A 20,545-nucleotide genomic window follows, 5' to 3' on the forward strand; every position below is an offset into this window, starting at 1 on the left:
TCTTGTCGTGTTTTTTTTTCGCATATGATATAAAGCGAAATTGAGTTTCATTGTCAATAATGTGTTGTGAAAAAAATGCTACGAGAAATAAAGAAAGAGCGGTAACTCAGAACTATCTAATAAAGTCAGCATGTAAGTTGTTGTTGGGTTTGTCGTTGTAGAGATAAGGAGACTTCCTCAAGGTTTTGGGGAGAGTTATCGATGTTGACGGTCATTTGCCACCAACCAAGCTAAAAGCCCTACCATCTCAGGAACGATTTGATATGACCACATTGAACCTTCTAGGCCATCCCGCTCTCACTTCTAGTTCCGTGAGGAACTTGGTGTCGCTAGAGCCTCGCCTGCTATATATACATATATGATACATGCATATTTGTAACAGGGTCCGTATCGTGTGTTACGATTCGTATAGGAAACCATTCTTCACTCAATTTATAAATATGAAATTGCCAAACTATTTATACAAATTATGATAAATTATAAATCCAACTAGTACGCAAAGTCTCTAGTTTACATATGTCATTATTCAGACTCACGATTTCAGATTCTATACACACGGGTCTAACACTTTGAGGTACTCGCGCCAATGCCACTTGAGTATTTTGAAATGTGCATGTTGCACACTCGCATTGCGCCTAAAATCACACCATACTTGTGAGGCCCAGAGAATATATGTAAACCAGCGGTCCTCATTTAGTTGAATAATTATTGGCGCCACTTTACACGTATTATTATTCTATTTCGTCTAACATTTTCGTTTAACACATCTTATGCATTATGAGTAGATTGCACGTATTTTAGAATGAGGGGCACTGGCGGCATCTGGTATTGAAAAGTAGCCAACTCCCAAATTTTGTTACAAGCAAAGCTTAAGAAGAAGAATTTGACTTTTGCTTTGGCTAGGGGTGTTGGCACACTTTGTAAGTGAAATTATTTTTCCCACTCGTTGGTTAATTTTATAATTTATAATTATATTTTTCGAAAGTAAAAACTGCAATATAACACATGAGTACGACACAAAATATGTTAGCAAGTATTTTTGTTGTATAGGGAGAATATATCGATCCTTGCGCCACCTATCGGGGATTTTTTTTTCATATATCACTTTCTATTCACATATGCATTATGTGTTCCAAATATGAAAAAAACGGACCACAAATACGATTTTTCGAAATATTTCGATCCATGCGCCACCTATCGGGGTATTGTCATCGGGTTCTGAACTATATTCCAAGTTTCAAGATTGTAGCTTATCGGGAAGTTACTTAAATCTCAATTACAAAATTCGTATCAGCCAGCCAGCCTGTCAAGTCAAGCAAAATAAAACCGTTTAAAAATGCCGGCCGGCCGGCTGTTAAAGGAAATATTGCAGTAATATGCATTTTCGACGTCATCTCAAATAGATATCTTCTTTTGTTTTTAATATCCTGACCATTTCCACCCTTTCCCAATCTTCGCCGGCCGAAAAACATTTACAACATTGACCCATCCTAATGCAAACTATTATGTGTGGATTCGCATCTCATCTACATCACGTAGTTGCACGTATTTCGTATGACACTTCCTAAGCATAAAATTTAATGTAACCTTTTTTTATTGCCACAATACGTTTATTGGAATGAGGTCATGTACGCGAGTATCGTTTGGTTGGTTAGTTTGTTATCGCTTCAAGCATTCAGTTTTTATACTCAGTTGAGCAGAGCTCACAGAGTATATTAACTTTGATTAGATAACGGTTGGTTGTACAGGTATAAAGGAATCGAGATAGATATAGACTTCCATATATCAAAATCATCAGGATCGAAAAAAAATTTGATTGAACCATGTCCGTCCGTCCGTCCGTCCGTCCGTCCGTTAACACGATAACTTGAGTAAATTTTGAGGTATCTTGATGAAATTTGGTATGTAGGTTCCTGAGCACTCATCTCAGATCGCTATTTAAAAAGAACAATATCGGACTATAACCACGCCCACTTTTTCGATATCGAAAATTTCGAAAAACCGAAAGTGCGATAATTCATTACCAAAGACGGATAAAGCGATGAAACTTGGTAGGTGAGTTGAACTTATGACGCAGAATAGAAAAATAGTAAAATTTTGGACATTTTTTTTTAAAGTCAAATTTTAACAAAAAATTTAATATCCTTACAGTATATAAGTAAATTATGTCAACATTCAACTCCAGTAATGATATGGTGCAACAAAATGCAAAAATAAAAGTAGATTTCAAAATGGGCGTGGCCCCACCCTTTTTCATTTAATTTGTCTAGGATACTTTTAATGCCATAATTCGAACAAAAATTTACCAATCCTTGTGAAATTTGGTAGGGGCTTGGATTCTGGGACGATAACTTATTCCTGTGAAAAAGGGCGAAATCGGTTGAAGCCACGCCCAGTTTTTATACACAGTCGACCGTCTGTCCTTCCGCTCGGCCGTTAACACGATAACTTGAGCAAAAATCGATATATCTTTACTAAACTCAGTTCACGTACTTATCTGAACTCACTTTGTATTGGTATAAAAAATGTCCGAAATCCGACTATGACCACGCCCACTTTTTCGATATCGAAAATTACCAAAAACGAAAAAAATGTCATAATTCTAGACCAAATACGAAAAAAGGGATGAAACATGGTATATGGATTGGTTTATTGACGCAAAATATAACTTTACAAAAAACTTTGTAAAATGGGTGTGACACCTACCATATTAATTGGAATGAAATGAAAAAGTTCTGCAGGGCGAAATCAAAAGCCATTGGAATCTTGGCAGGAATACTGTTCGTGGTATTACATATATAAATAAATTAGCGGTATCCAACAGATGATGTTCTGGGTCGCCCTGGTCCACATTTTGGTCGATATCTGGAAAACGCCTTCACATATATAACTACCACCCACTCCCTTTTAAAAGCCTCATTAATACCTTTAATTTGATGCCCATATCGTACAAACACATTCTAGAGTCACCCCTGGTCCACCTTTATGGCGATATATCGAAAAGGCGTCCACCTATAGAACTAAGCCCCACGCCCTTTTAAAATACTCATTAACACCTTTCATTTGATACCCATATCGTACAAACATATTCTAGAGTCACCCCTGGTCCACCTTTATGGCGATATCTCGAAAAGTCTACCACCTATAGAACTAAGGCCCACTCCCTTTTAAAAGGACTCATTAACACCTTTCATTTGATACCCATATCGTACAAAGTCTAGAGTCACCCCTGGTCCACCTTTATGGCGATATCTCGAAAAGGCGTCCACCTATAGAACTAAGGCCCACTCCCTTTTAAAAAGACTCATTAACACCTTTCATTTGATACCCATATCGTACAAACAAAGTCTAGAGTCACCCCTGGTCCACCTTTATGGCGATATCTCGAAAAGGCGACCACCTATACATCTACCACCACTCCCTTTTAAAACCCTCATTAATACCTTTAATTTGATACCGATATCGTACAAACGCATTCTAGAGTCACCCCTGGTCCACCTTTATGGCGATATCTCGAAAAGGCGTCCACCTATAGAACTAAGGCCCACTCCCTTTTAAAATGCTCATTAAAACCTTTCATTTGATACCCATATCGTACAAACATATTCTAGAGTCACCCCTGGTCCACCTTTATGGCGATATCTCGAAAAGGCGTCCACCTATAGAACTAAGGCCCACTCGCTTTTAAAATACTCATTAACACCTTTCATTTGGTACCCATATGGTACAAACAAATTCTAAGGTCAACCCTGGTCCACCTTTATGGCGATATCCCTAAATGGCGTCCACTTATAGAACTATGGCCCACTCCCTCATAAAATACTCTTTAAAACCTTTCATTTGATACACATGTCATACAAACACATTCCAGGGTTACCCTCGGTTCATTTTCCTACATGGTTATTTTCCCTTATTTTGTCACCATAGCTCTCAACTGAGTATGTAATGTTCGGTTACACCCGAACTTAACCTTCCTTACTTGTTATAATATAACAATTTTTTTTTTCAGCGTTGTTGCAAATTTTTCGTGTTGTTATTATTTTTGTAATGGCAATTTCATAAATAGTTCTGAAATGCAATCGAATTGCCAACAATAACAACAAAAAATCATTGAAATAAGGATAGAGATATTTGGAAAGCTCGCATTCAATGGGATCATGAAAAGTTCTTTGACGGCAAAGTTTTGTAATACAATTTATATAGCCATACAATTTATATAGCCAATGGAATACTAAAATATACATACACATATACATACATATGCAATAAAGGATAATTGTAAATGGGAATGCCAAAATTACCTTGAATATTTACAGGCAGCAATTCATTTACCAGCAGTGACAAATGGTGGTGTCAAAGGTTCTGTAAAAAAAGAATTGTATAAGTCATATGAAAATAAATTTTTTACAGCAGGGTATACGAAATAGGAGTGGCAATTTGTATTATAATTCGTCAATTAAATTCCTCGTTTTTTTACGATTGAAAAAAAACTTCTATGAATATTTTTTGAAACTATGCCAATCAATCTCAAAAACCTTTCCGAAAATATTCGACAATTTGAGAAAACTTTTCGAAAATTTTTAACTTATTATTTACACCTTTTCCATTAGTTCACGAAACTGAAAATGAAGCTCAGAAAGTTACAATTTAAGTTGAGATTTTTCAAATTAAGAAAATAGCAATTGAAATTCAGGAAATTATAATTGAAAATCAATTGAAAATTCTGAAGCTATTTGTGATTTTCTGAACTTTAATTCAAATTTTCTGTACTTCAATTGTAATTTTCTGAACTTCAATTGAAATTTCTGAACATCTATTGAAAACACTGAACTCCAATTGTAACTTTTTGAACTTAATTTGCAACTTTATGAACTTAATTCGCAACTGATTGAAGTAAAACTGAAAAAGGTGTAGAGTTCTCTGAGTTTGTTCGACTCTGCAGTTTTGCAGCCCACTCTAATTTGGTCTTTAGCACGAGTTTCTTTCAGAATTCTTATTGTCTTTTGAGAACTTTTTCTTGTCCGAAGGGTGTTTTGAATTTTCTTCTATAGGAAGAACGAATTGCGCTATTTTTTATATTTAGGAAAATATGAAACACCTTCAGAGTAAATAACTTCAAAAATCAAGAAACTTGCACCCTAACTTGAACAAAATTAAATTGGTATGAAAAAATTAAAATAAGTTCTAAATTTTCTAAAATGTTTTTGAAAATTTTCCAGATTTTTCGGAAGCGTTTTTTTGTTTGCATAGGAACAATGCATTGCGCTATTTTTTATATGGAAGAAAATCTGAAACACCCAAATCAAAAATCATGAAACTTGCACCCTAACTTCACCAAAATTAAATCGGCTACAAGACTGTATAAAAAACTAAAATAAGTTCGAAACTTTCGAAAATATTTTCGAGAATTTTCAATATTTTTCGTAAGCGTTTCTCAGACTCGTTTGCGTAGTTTCAGTCACAATATTTCGTAGAAACCTTTTTCTCAGTTTTCAAAAATATTCTCGAAAATTTTCGAATTATCTCGAAAGCGTTTTTTATATTTATTTCGGTTAGAAAAATTCACAGAATATTTTTTGAGCGATTGAAAATAAAAACAAGCTTTAAAAATGGTTCTCGGAATCATTTGGGACAGTAGAATCTTTCAGGACTGTTTGCTAAATCGCTTCGGGAGAGTTTCATGGTCAATTCGAGCTTAACTGCGGACAAGTTCGAGGTGATTTTCGGGATTACTTTTAAGCTAAAACTTTGGGCTTTCAGTTTATTTGCGGAAATATATCTGGATGTTTTCGGGATTGTTTTCGTAATTAATTTGATGCCTATTTTGATATTATTTCAAAAAAATTTTCGTTTGTTCTCGGAGTAACGTCAGGGTTGATTTTATCGGATCATTTGGGAATTGATTCGAGATAGTTTTATAATTGTGGATGACCTAGAAGGTTCAATGTGGTCATATTAAATCGTTCCTGATCAGATCATTAAGAACTATATCTGCATCATTTGAGGATCGACCTCGTTTTGGTTTTGAGACTATTAAGGAATAAATTTGGGACTTTTTGGAGATCGTTAGGGGATAGTTTCGTTATTGTTTACAGGATAATTTTGGCATCAATTGAGGAACAAAGCAGGCTCATTTGGGAATGATTTTCGGAATTATTTGTCACAATTCAAAGATCGTTCCGAGTTGTTTGCATGATAATTTCGAAACGACACAATTTAGTTTCATTCGTTTCACATCGTTTCCAGATTGTTTTCGGAATCAATTGGAGCCTATTTCAATCAGGTCGGGCTTGTTTTCGGATAATCGAGGATATTTGGATATAATTTCAGTGCTATTTGAATTTGTTTTCGGGATCATGTTGCAATTGCAGAAAAGCTATTATTTCTGGACTGGAAAATTTTACTAAATTCTAAAAAAGGCTGAACAGCCAAGCTAGGTTTACATAAAAGAAAGAAACGTTTAGGGACTATCTTCGAATCAGTACGGGTTGTTTTCTAAATTACTTCCGGAATAATATCAGAAGACTTTTTCGGATCACCGAAGTTTTTTCCGGGACTATTTCTGCTGTAATGCCGTGAGTGTTTTTCACCGAGACTATCTTTGAGTAATAACAGTTATCTTCGGAATTATTTCGGGACTGTTTTCAAAATCATTTCAGGATTAATTTGATATCAAATCAGGTATTAAAGTGAGTGAGAGTTTTCGGGACTATGTCGGTATTGTTTTTGTTTTCGAGCTTGTTCCGGATTGTTTCAGAATACTATCAGGATAGTATCATAACTATTTCGGGACTGTTCCGATATGATTTACGGATGGTTTCAAGGATTGTATCAGAACTATTTCGCAACAGTTTCGAGACTATTTCGGGGCTATTTTGGGAGAGTGTTCGTGAAAATTGTATTACTTTTTCGAGATTATTTAGAAACTGTTTTCAGGATCATCTCGGTATTGTTTCGGGCAAATTGGGTTTGTGTTCCGGACTATTTCCACTGCCATTTTGGTAGAGTTTTTCGGATCACCGAGGATGCATATGCATAAATACGGCTTATTATCGGAATTAATTGGGAATCATTTCGGGAATATTTTCGAAATCATTTGAGGACATTTTTGGAATCAAATCTTGTTGGTATAAGATAGTTTTCGGGATCATGTCGGTCGGTATTGGTTTTGAGCTTTTTCAGGATATTTTCGGGACAATATCGAGATAGTATTATAACCATTTCGGGACTATGGCGGGATAATTTTAGGATGGTTTCATGGATTCCATCCGAACTATTTCAAGATAGTTTCGAAACTATTTAGCGAGAGTGTTTGTTAAAATTTCATTACATACTATTTCGAGATTATTTTCGGGATTTTTTAGGAATTGTCTTCGGGGGCCTTTTTCCACTGTCATTTCGACAGTGTTTTTCGGTCAACGAGGTGATATTTGAGTAAATACGGCTTATTTAGGGATAAACTTAATATCAAATCATGTTAATTTTAGATAGTTCTCGGGTTCATGTCGGTATTGTTTTGCAGTTTCGGGTGGGTGTTTTTCGGTTTTATTTCGGGATTTTTTTCGAAATTTTGTTTGGCACCTATTTCGATATCAAATTGGACTCTTTTGATTTGTCTCCGGTATCATGTCGGAATTGTTTCCGATCAATGCAAAAAAAAAATGTTAACTATATCACGATAGTTTGGGACTGTTAAGGGAAAATTTTATAATTCATTCAAGGACTGTTTCGGAATAATTTTTCGAGGAGTGTTATCGCGGAAATTTCAAAATTATTGCTTTCAGAATCACTACTTATTTTAGGAATGATTTCCTGGCTATTTCGGCACTGGTTCACGAAAATTGCTGCTTTCAAAAAAAGCTTTACTTTTCATTTTAATTTTGTTCCAAATTCGGTCCCTGGTATAAATGAAATTTCCGTCGTCATACTAAGTTTCTGTCACAAAAGAAAGTTATCCTATTTCAAAGATATTTTAGTTTTAATAACATATTTATGTAAAACAGTCGTTGTTTTTGTCCTTACAAACAGCAAAACCACATTAAATAAATGTGATTTGCTCTGGTTGACAATTTACCCTCCCCCTACAACTCAGCTTTACATGTTTTTGTTTATTTTCATGTTTTCGTTATATTTATGGTTTTACTTTCGGCTCGCGGCTTTTTTGGTTGCATTCCAAAAATGTTTACTACAAAATGCTATTAGCTTTGCTGTCATGTACTGTTATTTGTCAAACTAATTGTTTGAGGTATGTAAACTTAGTCGCAGGAGCATTCTAGGATATTCGTAAATACAAATCAAGCATTACGCTATTTGAAATTTTTTGTCATATTTGTTGTTATTAGGATGGTTTTGGAAAATTCCAACAGACTTTATTTAGTTTTATAATCTGTAAGCTAATTTAGTAGCAAAATGTGACATTCTGTTGCGAGTTTCTACGTGTGCATACATGAATTATGTGTCCAAATTAGTTGCTATTATATCTAAGTATGTATTTTAGTTGTCAAATGCTAACTATTTTAGAAAATTGGTGTCGGTTTAGCAAAATAGAAAATAAGCTTAAATGTTAAAAGTTTTCATTTATTTATATTTATTGCTTTTACTAGCATCATAACTTTGTTATTATAATGACTCTCTTGTCATTATTAAAATGCGACATGTTCAGTCCAACGACTGTAGGGTAAGCGTATATGCCAACTACCCAAAAAATAATTTCAGTGAAATTAACAATTTTATACCTACTCTTAAATTGACCGACGTCTGTCAAATTAACTAAAACAAAAAATCTTGTATTATGGAACTTTCTGTTAAACCAGCATTAACTCCTTGAATGAATAAAAATAATTCTATTCATCTTTAATTGGGTTAATTAAACTAAAATCATTGTTAAAACAACAGATTTTCTTAGTATACAAAAAGTAATATCAACTCCCTAAAAAAGTCTAAAAACAAACTGTATTTAACAGCATTCACATGTCCTGTAAATATTACATACTAACTGTTATTTCAACAGGTGTTCTTAGGCATATATATGTTACTAGAAGACCCGGCAGACGTTGTCCTGCCCTAGATTTGGCCTATCTGCTTACATTTTAATAAGCTTTTTCCGTCTGACTCTGCCCTCCCCCCTCTTCACTTTTTCCTAATCCTTTTATTCACTCCCCCCTCCGTCTTTTTCGCTTCATCTATCTCCATCTTCGTCTCATTCTATCTCTTTCTCAATCTCCTTTTCTCTTTTCTCTACTCTCAATTCCTTCTCATTCTTCTGCATCCCTTATTCCCTGTCCCAGAGGATGGTATGTATTTTATTCTAGTCCCAGTCCCACTCCGAGTCTCAGTCCCAGTCCTAGTTCTAATCCCAGTTCCAGTCCGTCTCTGGATAATATATTACTCTGTACCAAAGCACTCATCAACAGCTTTCATTTGATATCCATATTATATAAACACTGTCTAGGCATTCACTGGCCCACGTGTTGGCCTATATCTCGAGACCCTGTATCTGTAGTAACCACCGCGCGAGGTTTACGCAACTTGTGTGAAAGTTTGAACAAAATCGACCGACGCATCTCTTCAAACACCGGCGACCAACTAACACACATTTTAGCCTTTCTTTTTATATATATAGATTTTTATTTTTCACACTTCACTATGATATTAAAACGAAATGCAGATTTTCGTTGCTTTTGAAATTCGGCTTAAAAATTGCACATGGAACAACTAAAGACTCTCCTGTATTAAAAAAAAATGTCATAGTACCTCTAAATCGCGGGCCCCTCAAAAACCCCCCACCCTCTCTCTCGGTGGGCCTGGTGATGTGCTATACTTGATACCATTCGCTATAATATTTTTTATTCATAAGCAGGTTGTTTAATTAAACACCAAGCCATTACACGGTAGTATAATCCACGGTAGCACCACCTGAAAATATTAGTGACACTGCGTATACGTAACATTTTATTATTACTTATAAACAAATACAAAAATTGCAATAAAATAATATTGCGACTATAAACTGACATATAACCTATCCTATCTCTCAAGTTAGACCAAACAACACACGGTGTGCAAAACAAATTCAAAATCAGTTCAGTAGTTTGGGAGTCCATTGGCCTCAAACTTGTGACACGTGTTTTTTATATATTAAGATGTCAACAGAAGTCAGAGGTGTTTTAAGGCCAACAGAATATCTGTGATTTCCACAGTATTTATACGATTGACTATGACCACATGAAACCTGCTAGGCCATACCGCCCTCCCACCCCCTATATCCATGAGAAACTTGGAGTCGCCAGAGCCTCGGCTGTTAAGGAAGCAGGATTCGCCACGGGTGGGTGAGGTTGACAATTGGGTCGGAGAAGGTATACACTGCCCACGCACCTTGAAAGGGTTACATTACACAACCCCTTGAATTTATTTAGTATTTAAGTCGCCTATTACGACAGACATACCTGCCGCGGGTATATCTTAAGCCCCGTAACCCGCTGGAGGTATGTAACTGTCGTCATCAATAAAGGTTACCTCACTATCCGCAGCTTTTGTGTGTATTTCTTTTGCTAGGAATAGTGCTACTTTGCACATTTTTATAACGAGCCGCCTGCACCAAGAAAGAAGAAACCACCCTCGTCTTTGTGAATGGCGATGAGTAATATGCTTCACAATATCGATTGGTCTTATATCCTTTCGAATTTCCTAAAAAATTTTACGCATTCAAACTGCCGTCATATTGTAGTGTATTTCAAACAGAAGTCCTTGCAGTTTGGCAAGCCATCTATGTTTCTTTCCTGTATGCCAAGCAGCAATAAATTCGCTAGCTCTAGCATACACTTCTTAGCTCAAAGCTAGTATGACAAAAAGGTATATTTTATATGCGTTAGTCCAAACTCTAGAGATATTCATTATCTGGGTTCAGCCCTTAAGGGGAATCGAAGGAAATAAGATGACTGATGAGCTGGGAATGAGTGAATTACCAGAATCGAAGTAGGTATTGAAAATTGTATGTGAACCAAAGCTCTACTAAAGTTGAAGAGTACCACTTGCTGGGATTCAAGGGGTTGTGTAGCGCAATATATAGCTTCTCCAACCCAATTGTCAACCTCACCTTCGAGCGGCGAATCCCGTTTCACTAACAGACGAGGCTCTGGCGACCCCAAGCTCCTCATGGAACTTAGGGGTGGGGAGGGAGGGATGGCCTGAAGGTTCAATGTGGCCATATAAATCGTTCCCGAGATGGTCGGGCCAGCACTTTAATGGTGCTGTGTTACCGGAGCGTATCGGATCTGTATCCGACAAAGGACCATCACATCGATAACACTCCCCAAAGCCTTCGGAGAGTAACCTAATCGCTACAACAACAACAACAACAACAGTACCACTTGCTGTGCAATATCAAGAGCTACTTGGCCAGACTACAATGCATACATCCATAAACTTACAGCTGTTATCACCACTGCAGAAGTTGTAATGACGTTATTACCAAAGAAACTGTTGAACAGTTTCTGACTAAATACCCGGCTCTAGCTGGAATACGTCTAAGATCTTCGGAAGCCTCTTTGTAGAAATTCTATGTAAATTATCGCAAATTGGGATTTCAAATATTATTGATGTTCTAAACCACTTGGACTGGTTGAAGTGCATATGCGAAGTAACATTCCGCACGATAAGACGAGTTTTGTGGCTTCTAACTATCTATTATTCTCTACTCTCTCAACTCTATACACAGCCCCATTCTCTAGCTTATCAGGCGACTGCAGAGAAAATTGTTCAGCTTCCTGAAGGTTTAGTGTGATGCAATTTGAAGCTCTTCCATAAAGTGCAACCAGACTGATTCTGTCATTTTCCTACTGACGCAGATCCTCAGGGCCTCTTCACTAATTTAGAAATCTTTGAAAATGTCTTCAAACGGCAAACTTGTAGCCAGGCCTCTCTTTTTAGCATAGATGAAACTACCTTAGAATTGGATAGGTTAAGGCTGATTTATTCCAGTCTATATGTAAAGAGCTCGTAACAGTAAGAACATGACCAAACGCAGGAACCTTTAGGATATTGTATAAGTCTTTCCTCATTCTTCTAACACATGAGAAATATGAAAACTATGTGAAGCCATTCATAGCAAAGGAAGGAAAGATTGTAAGTAAAAACTGAGGCCGCCAGCGAAGCCGGAATCGAAAGCGAGCATCATCGAAGTGTTATCGATTAATCATTGTTCTGTTATCAATTATACGCAGCCATTCACAGCAAGCGAGGGAAAGACTGCAAGTAAAAACTGAGACCGACAGCGAAGCCGGAATTGAAAGCGAGCATCGTCGAAGTGTTAACGATTTGTTAACGATGAATCATTGTTTTATTATCGGCTGTTTATGGGTGTTATCCATTTTTTATCGACGAGTTATCAGCATTTTCCAGAAAATTTATCGATTTATTATACAAAAACTATCGATTACTCTTAAAAAAGTTTATCAAGAAGAGTTTTCGACAAACATTTATTGATCTATTATGGAAAAACTATTAATGGTTTAGCAAAAATTTATAGGTATTTTATCAAAAATGTGTCGCTTTTTATTGACAAGTTTCCAGAGATCCATTGGCTTGATGAAAAGTTATCAATTCGTTATCGAAAAGTTGGCGACTTATTATCGAAAAGTTATCGATTGAAAAATTACAAATTTGTTATTAAAACCTTATCGGCGTGTTATTGGTTTGTTATTGACGACTCATCGGTTACGAAAATAATACCAATAAAACTTCAAAATTGAATCGATAACACATATGCATCTAGTCGATAACAAGCCGACAAGAAACCCATAAGAAGCCGAAAACTCTGCGATAAAAATTTTAAAATGAAATCAATACAAAGCGCGATATACCTCTGAAGAGATTTGGGCCAAGCTTATCGTCCAAATTACGAAATTGGCTGGGATCTACATGTTTTATGTCAGTTTAAAACATTCAACGAGTAAATCGGCCGTGAATATCGACTGGTTTGGCAGACTATTCCATAAGCCTTTAGTTTTATAAAAAGGAAAAAGATCGTGCATGATATGTTCTGTAGGTTGTAGTTGATCACAGTTCACGTAAAAGTCACGAGCTCGACAGAAGTATGTATGACACGAACAACCACACTCGTCGAATGAATATAATCTAATATCTAATCTAATCTAATATCTAATATATATTATAAATGGGAAAGTTTGGATGTTAAGATGTTTGGATGTTTGGATGTTTAGATGTTTGGATGTTTGGATGTTTGGATGTTTGTCCAGACGTTTGTCTTTGTGACTCAATAACGCAAGAACGGCTGGACCGATTTGAATGAAATTTTGCACACATATAGCCAATAGTCTAGAAGGAACTACTAGCTATATATTTTTCAAAAGGGGCGTGGTCCCCGCCCCCTAGGAACAGTTATAATTTAATTATTATATTTTTTCGTCTTTGCGACTGAATCACGCCAGAATGGCTGCACGGATTTTGATGAAATTTGGGACACAGACAGTAGTCTACTAGCGAAATTTTTTTCGAACATGGAAAGAGGGGTGGGGGTCCCACGACCCTTCGAGAAATTTTTTTTCATAATTTTTACACATTATAACTTTACGTATACTGGCCTTCACCAATATCACAGACTCAAGGGGTCAAATAAGTCGAGGGCTTACAAAGTAAGCAGTGACACCCTCCGCCCGCCCCCCTTTATCTCCCCCTCTGGTGTAAAATCCATAAATTGTTATAACTCAATCTAAATTTTCTCCTAAATCAATAGTTTTTGGTATCTGGTACATACAGAACGAGATCTAGACAATTTTGGAGGAACGATCAGTGATCCTCTCCTCTACTCCCGCCATCCGCCCTCCATCAATTGTTTTTATTAGCACGCTTTTATTAGCTTTACCTGTATGTTTCTATCTAAATTTTTATTCGCTCCAATGCGCCTGCTGCCTTATTAACATGGTTTTATAATTAGCTTCACCTTATTTGTAATCCCGTAAGGGTCATATCGAGACCCTTCCGGGATCATTTCTGGATGGTTTTCGGGATCGGTCCGGGATTACGCCGGGTTAATTTCGGGACTTTTTCGGGACTATTTCGGGATCATTTTGGGACCCTTCCGGGATCATTTCTGTATAGTTTACGGGATCCGTCCGGGATCCCGTCGGGGTTATTTTGGAACATTTTCGGGACTATTCCGGAATCATTTCGGGACTATTTCGCGATCATTTGGGGACCCTTCCGGCATCATTTCTGGATGGTTTTCGGGATCCGTGCGGGATCTCGTCGGGGTCATATGGGGACTTTTTCGGGATCATTTGAGGGCTCTTCCGGCATCATTTCTGGATGGTTTTCGGGATCCGTCCGGGATATCGTCGGGGTCATTTGGGGACTTTTTCGGGATCATTTGGGGGCTCTTCCGGCATCATTTCTGGATGGTTTTCGGGATCCGTCCGGGATCTCGTCGGGGTCATTTGGGGACTTTTTCGGGATCATTTTGGGGCTCATCCGGCATCATTTCTGGATGGTTTTCGGGATCCGTCCGGGATCCCGTCGGGGTCATTTCGGGACTTTTTCGCGCCTAATACGGGATCATTTGGGAATCCTTTCGGCATCATTTCTGGATGGTTTTCGGGATCCGTCCGGGATCCCGTCGGGGTCATTTCGGGACTTTTTCGCGACTAATACGGGATCATTTGGGAACCCTTTCGGCATCATTTCTGGATGGTTTTCGGGATCCGTCCGGGATCCCATTAGGGTAATTTCGGGACTATTAGGGGATCATTTGGGAACCTTTCCGGCATCATTTCTGGATAATTTTCGGGATCCGTCCGGGATGCCGACGAGGTCATTTCGGGACTATTTCGGGATCATTTGGGATACCTACCGGCATCATTTCTGGATGGTTTTTGGGATTCGTCCGGGATCCCGTCGTGGTCCTTTCGGGACTTTTTTTCGACTAATACGGGATCATTTGCGGACCCTTTCGGCATCATTTCTGGATAGTTGTCGGGATCCCGTCACGGTCATTTCGGGACTATTAGGGGATCATTTGAGGACCTTTCCGGCATCATTTCTGTATTGTTTTCGGAATCCTTTCGGGATCCCGTCAGGGTCATTTTGGGACTTTTTTGGGCTAATACGGGATCATTTGGGGATCCTCTAGGGGTCGTTTCGTGACTTTTTCTGTTTTATTTCGGGATCATTTGGGGACCCTTCCGGCATAATTTCTTGATGGTTTGCCGGATCCATCAGGGTCATTTCGGGACCATTTTGGGATCATTTGGGGACCCTTCCGAGATCATTTCTGGATCCGTCCGGGATGCCGTAGGAGCCATTTCGGGATTTTTTGTTACTTTTCCGGGATAGTTTTTGGACCCTTCCGGTATCATTTCTGGATCTGTGCGTGATCCCATCTGGGTCATTTCCGGACTATTTCGGGATCATTTTGGGATCCTTCCGGAATCATTTCTGTATGGTTTTCGCGATCCGTCGTTGATTCCCTCGGAGCCATTTCGGAACCTTTTCTGGAGTATGTCGGGGTCATTTGGGGACTTTTTCGGGATCATTTGGGGCTCTTCCGGCATCATTTCTGGATGGTTTTCGGGATCCGTGCGGGATCTCGTCGGGGTCATTTGGGGACTTTTTCGGGATCATTTGGGGGCTCTTCCGGCATCATTTCTGGATGGTTTTCGGGATCCGTCCGGGATATCGTCGGGGTCATTTGGGGACTTTTTCGGGATCATTTGGGGGCTCTTCCGGCATCATTTCTGGATGGTTTTCGGGATCCGTCCGGGATCCCATCAGGGAAATTTCGGGGCTTTTTCGGGATCATTTAAGGATGGCTTTCAGGATTCGTCCGGGAAGCCGTCAGGGTAATTTCTGGACTTTTCCGAGACTATTTCGGGATCATTTGCGGACCCTTTCGGCATAATTTCTGGATAGTTGTCGGGATCCGTTCGGGATCCCGTCACGGTCATTTCGGAACTATTAGGGGATCATTTGAGGACCTTTCCGGCATCATTTCTGGATAGTTTTTGGAATCCTTTCGGGATCCCGTCAGGGTCATTTCGGGGCTTTTTCGGGATCATTTAAGGATGGCTTTCAGGATTCGTCCGGGAACCCGTCAGGGTAATTTCTGGACTTTTCCGAGACTATTTCGGGATCATTTTGGGACCTTCCCAAGATCATTTCTGGATGGATTTCGGGATTTGTCCGGGATGCCCTCAGGGTCATTTTGGGACTATTAGGTGAGCATTTGAGGACCGTTCCGGCATCACTTCTGGATGGTTTTCGGTATCCGTTCAGATTCCCGTCGGAATAATTGCGGGACTTTTTCGGGATCATTGGGGTCCCTTCCAAAATCATTTCTGTATGGTTTTTGGGATTCGTCCGGCATCCCGTCGGGGTCATTTCGGGACTTTTTCTCGACTAATACGGGATCATTTGCGGACCCTTTCGGCATAATTTCTGGATAGTTGTCGGGATCCGTTCGGGATCCCGTCACGGTCATTTCGGATCTATTAGGGGATCATTTGAGGACCTTTCCGGCATCATTTCTGGATAGTTTTTGGAATCCTTTCAGGATCCCGTCAGGGTCATTTCGGGGCTTTTTCGGGATCATTTAAGGATAGCTTTCAGGATTCGTCCGGGAACCCGTCAGGGTAATTTCTGGACTTTTCCGAGACTATTTCGGGATCATTTTGGGACCTTCCCAAGATCATTTCTGGATGGATTTCGGGATTTGTCCGGGATGCCCTCAGGGTCATTTTGGGACTATTAGGTGAGCATTTGAGGACCGTTCCGGCATCACTTCTAGATGGTTTTCGGTATCCGTTCAGATTCCCGTCGGAATAATTGCGGGACTTTTTCGGGATCATTGGGGTCCCTTCCAAAATCATTTCTGGATGGTTTTTGGGATTCGTCCGGCATCCCGTCAGGGTAATTTGTGGACTTTTCCGAAACTATTTCGGAATCATTTTGGGCCAAAATGATTCCTGGATGGATTTCGGTATCTGTCCGGGATCCCGGCGGGATCAGTTAGGGAGCCGTTTGAGATCCCGTCAGGGACATTTCGGGACTTCTTCGGGAATATTTCGGGATCATTTCTGGATGGTTTTCGTGATCCGTCCGGAATCCGTCGGGGTTATTTCACGTCTTTTTCGGAATCATTTTGGGTACCTTCCTTCATTATTTCTAGATAGTTTTGGGGATCCGTCCGGGATCCCGTCGGGGTCATTTAGGGACTTTTTCGGGGACAATACGGGATCATTTTTGGACCCTTCCGGCATCACTTCTGGATGGACTTCGGGATCTGTACGGGAACCCATCAGGGTAATTTCGGGACTTTTTCGGGACTATTTCGGGATCATTTGGGGACCACTTAGGGGTCATTCCATGACTTTATCTGTATTGTTTCGTGATCATTTGAAGACCCTTCCGGCATCAATTCTTGATTGTTTGACGGATCCATCAGGGTCATTTCGGGACCATGTTGGGATCATTTCTGGATCCGTCCAGGATGCCGTAAGATTCATTTTGAGATTTTTTTTGTTACTTTTTCGGGATAGTTTTGAAACCCTTCCGGGATCACATTTGGATCCGTGCGGGATTCCATCGGGGTCATTTTCGGCCTATTTCGGAATCATTTTGGGACCCTTTCGGAATCATTTCTTTATGGTTTTCGCTATCCGTTGTGGATCCCTCGGGGTCATTTCGAAACTTTTTCGGAGCTTTTTCTGGACTATGTCGGGATAATTTAGGAACCCTTCCTGGATGGTTTTTGAGATCCGTCCGGGAGCCCGTCAGGGTAATTTCGGAACTTTTTCGGGACTATTTCGGGATCAATTTGGTACCCTTCAGGCATCATTTCTGTGTGGTTCTCTGGATAAGTCTAGAATCGTGTCGTTGTCATTTCGGGTTTTTTGGGACTACTTCGGAAACTTTTGGAAACATTTCCGGGGCGTTTCTTGATGGTTTTCGGGATCCGTCCGCGATAGCGTCGGGGTCATTTCGTGGCTTTTTCTGGATAATTTCGTTATCATTTTGGGATCCTATCAGGTTATCAGCTCATAAAGTTCTTTTTGTTACTCAATTACAAAAATAAAATGCATTAGGCAGAAACAAAATTTTAAACAGATAACTTTATAAGCAGGCTAACGTGAATAGCCCACATATTTCATTTTCTCCTTGCGGACGGGGCCGCGGGTAAAGGCTAGTTCTAGAATAAATAAGTGAATAACAACCAATTTGAATATAACAGACAGGTGATGATGGAAATATAATCGAAATAAACAAAAACAAACACGAAAAACGTGTCAAACAATTAAATCACAAAAATAAAAACAAATCACACACGACCGCTGCATTTACAACTCCCACGCACTCATATGCCTCATGCACCGCACCAACGACATTTAAGCGCACACAGCAGGATTGATGGTGTTGATGCGTATCGGTGTTATTGCATCGCACACCCAGAATCACACCTACGCCTTTAATGCCCCCATATATGTATGCATTCACAGTTAAAACGAGGAAAAAAAACTATTACAATAATCCACACAATCATACTAGCTTTAATGTGGTGCAACAACTGTAATGCACATCCCACCGTCTGGCATGTCATCAGCAGGCAACGCATCAGATGGTCTGACATGACAAAGTCAATTCAGCACAACATGCTGAGTCTAACGGTTTTTTATGCGCTTGAGTAATAGCTTTGGCCCCTCATACGCAGCTCATATCCGATTATAAAGCACCCCTGCAACCCGAAATTCCCTACTACACAGTCAACACTTCACTTCAAATTCAATTTGATGTTAAATTTTTCTTGTTCGCTTGGTCGACACCACAACTGACTGCCTGATTGTCTGAGAACCCCCACAGGCTTTGCGAGTCGCAAGCGAAATGCGTGGCAACATTAAAAGCAACAACGAGGCAACTATAAATGGCAGAGTAATTCAGAAACAATAAACAACGCTAGAAATTAGTATGTGAATCAAAATGTTACGCTACTGCTAGAATTAAGAATTGTATACCCACTGGTGAGTGTTATTTTAATGATTGGCAGGGAAGTCACGCACATTTGAAACAATTTACAATAATCAAAGCCCTCACCATCTCCTTATGAAATTTAAGGGAAAAATTGGCTGTTAAAAATTTAAGTATAATGGTTGTGAAATGAGAAGGATAGGGAGAGGGAGATGGAGATGGAGAGAGAGAGGGAGGAGAGGGAAATTGTAATGGAAAGTAACACTGAACCAGATCTGGATCCGGAATCGGAAAGGAAGTTGGACCGAAAGCGGAACAGCAACCGAAACCATATCCAAAAGGAGGCAATGAAACCGAAACTGGCACAGATGCCGGAACAAAGACGAAAGCCGGAAAGAAGTAAAAAATAAAAATAAAATAAAATAAAATAAAATAAATAAAATTTAAAAAATAAAATAAAATAAAAACTATACGCCTTTAAACCTGTTCAATCTCGACATACAGAATGAAGAAAGCGATTCTATTCATACAGCACGACTCAAGGATGAATGGAAAATGAAAACACTCCATGGCAGACACCCCCATTCATTAAGTCAGTCAGGGATCGATCCCGTTGCTTCAAACTTATGGCTGAAGAATTCAATAATCTTTATGGAAACTGAGGGCCTCATGACATCAATACAGGACCAAGTCATCGCCAAAAGAAATGACTTAAAGTACATTATACACGTTGAAATAGACAGTGACAAATGCCGGAAGTGCCAACAGCAGTCGGAAACAATACAGCACATAACAGGAGCTTGCGTTATGCTAGCAGCAACAGACTATTAGCACGACATAACAACGTAGCGAAAATCGTTCACCAGCGCTTGGCAATCCGTACGAATCTGCTTACAGAAGAGGTCCCGTATTATAAATATACTCCCTCGGCAGTGCTAGAAAGTAGCGAATATAAACTATACAGGGACCGCACTATACTTACAGAAAGAAGTATACCCCATAACAGGCCGGATATTGTCCTATTAGAAAGGAAAGAAAAGAGCGCGTATTTAATTGATATTGGGAATCCCAATACGCACAACTTGAAAGGCGTGCACACAGAAAAGAAAGTACATAGGACTTGCTCAGTAAATGAAGCTGTTATGGCACCTTGATAAAGTAAGCATAGAACCAGTAATCATTTCATCAACAGGCGTGGTACCCAAAACCCTTATGACGACCCTGGAGAAACAAAAATTAGAAGAGATATAGGCCAAAACGTGGACCCGGATACCCCTAGAAGGTGTGTCTAATATGGATAGCAAATGAAAGCTGTTGATGTGTGCTTTAGTACAGAGTAATTTTTATATCGCTAGGTGACAAGGGTCTTGAGATATAGGCCAAAACGTCGACGCGGATACCTGTACAATGTGTGTGTATTATGGATATCAAATGAAAGCTATTGCTGAGAGCTTAAAAGTAATTTCCATTGTAATATTCGATTTAGTAGCATCAACCTGGCAAAACTGATAAATAAGCATGCGAAGTCGAAATAAAGACATGAATTAATAATACCCACATACCTATATATGTA

The 20,545-nt window shown here is 39.1% G+C and overlaps 1 protein-coding gene across 10 annotated transcripts in view; it reads right to left on the reverse strand.

Moving 5' to 3' along the window:
• Window positions 1-20,545, reverse strand: part of sfl (N-deacetylase and N-sulfotransferase sfl) — a 547,000-nt gene that overhangs the window by 261,832 nt on the left and 264,623 nt on the right. For 5 of the 10 annotated variants that reach the window (XM_067787551.1, XM_067787550.1, XM_067787549.1 and 2 more), the window contains one exon: window positions 4,302-4,362. The exons of the other annotated variants lie outside the window; for them this stretch is intronic. The gene's annotated coding sequence lies outside the window, so the exon portion shown is untranslated. The remainder of the gene's footprint in view (window positions 1-4,301; window positions 4,363-20,545) is intronic. 10 annotated transcript variants of the gene reach the window in all.

Source organism: Eurosta solidaginis, chromosome 5 (genome assembly GCF_040869045.1).
Source record: "Eurosta solidaginis isolate ZX-2024a chromosome 5, ASM4086904v1, whole genome shotgun sequence".
NCBI classification, from domain to species: domain Eukaryota; kingdom Metazoa; phylum Arthropoda; class Insecta; order Diptera; family Tephritidae; genus Eurosta; species Eurosta solidaginis.